Here is a 1,319-nt window from a genome sequence, read left to right on the forward strand (position 1 = left end):
GCCTTGAACATGACCGGCAGCTCTAAATTTTCCACCCACCTTGAGTGCATCTAAGAGCTTAAGGGCTGTTCCTGCCTCAGAGCACAGAGGATGGGCAGTTAATGGGTCTCAGACTGCTCTTTGCAACGCAGCGCTCCTCAGCAAAGCGGTGGTCATTTTCAGTGCAGTAGTTACCAACTCTCTCACAAGTGCTGTTGCTCTAAAATAATTCTTAATTAATATCCTAAATCAGGTGATTGACAGAAAACTGTGTGACTATTGTGGCATTATGTGGCCCATTTTTGACATCAAAGTTGTTGACAACGGTTTCTATTAGACACATTGGCTTCTCTGGCTGCGTATCTGCCCAAGTGGATATAATACAATATTACAAAACTCTGCACTCTGTTACTTGTAGCGTATATCTCTCATACACAGGAATTTGATTTGTCTATGGATCAAAGCAAATATCATCCTGCCTTTAGCAATCCCCCAAAATGGATGGCTAGGGAAGAGCATCAGAACAGGGCAGGTGGAAATGAGACTCCTTCCAAGCCTGCAACCATTTAAAATCTATACCATTGTGTATGTCCTTTTTGGCCAGCTTTGCAATGATGGGTTGTACCAATTTCTTTTATATTCCAAGGCACTACAGGATATCCGGAAACAATTTGGACCAACCTACTTTTCTCAGTTCTCCAGTTATAAGCTCCACTGGCCTAGATGCGTACAGGTAAAATTAGACCAATTTGGCCTCATAAGTCTTTTTTTCTATCACAGATGTCTTTATAAGATCTCTCAAGCATGACAACATTTTTTAAGGAAATATTTTAAGCATTGGAACAGGCTGCCCAGGGAGGTGGTCAAGTCCCCATCCCTGGAGGTATTTAAAAGGTGGGTAGAGGAGGTGCTTAGGGGCATGGTTTAGTGGTGGGATGGCAGGGTTAGGGTAGTGGTTGGACTTGATGGTCTTAAAGGTCTTTTCCAACCTAAATGATTCTGTGACTTTTTTGTTTCTCTGTGCCAGTTTTTTTTCTGTCTTTAAACTCTTTCTCTTGGCATCGCAGGAACAGGCACCACCGTCTTCGAGACAGGAAGGAGGAGATAGCAAACCCCTCAAAAGCCACCGCCACTTCGAGGACCCAGCTGTTTGTTTTACGCCCGGGCTCCAGCTGCGGCTCTCCTCCGCAGCCTGAAGTTACGCGACCCCAAAACTTCGTAGCGAGCACCGAGGCGGTAACGCGAGGCCGAAGGTAACGCCATCCACCGACCAGAAGGCCGCTAATCCCGACAAATACCGGAGCATCGGCCCGAACCGCAGCGGGGCCGAGTCGCCCCCC

This window comes from Egretta garzetta, unplaced genomic scaffold (genome assembly GCF_000687185.1).
Source record: "Egretta garzetta isolate BGI_Z169 unplaced genomic scaffold, ASM68718v1 scaffold23, whole genome shotgun sequence".
Taxonomy (NCBI): Eukaryota; Metazoa; Chordata; class Aves; order Pelecaniformes; family Ardeidae; genus Egretta; species Egretta garzetta.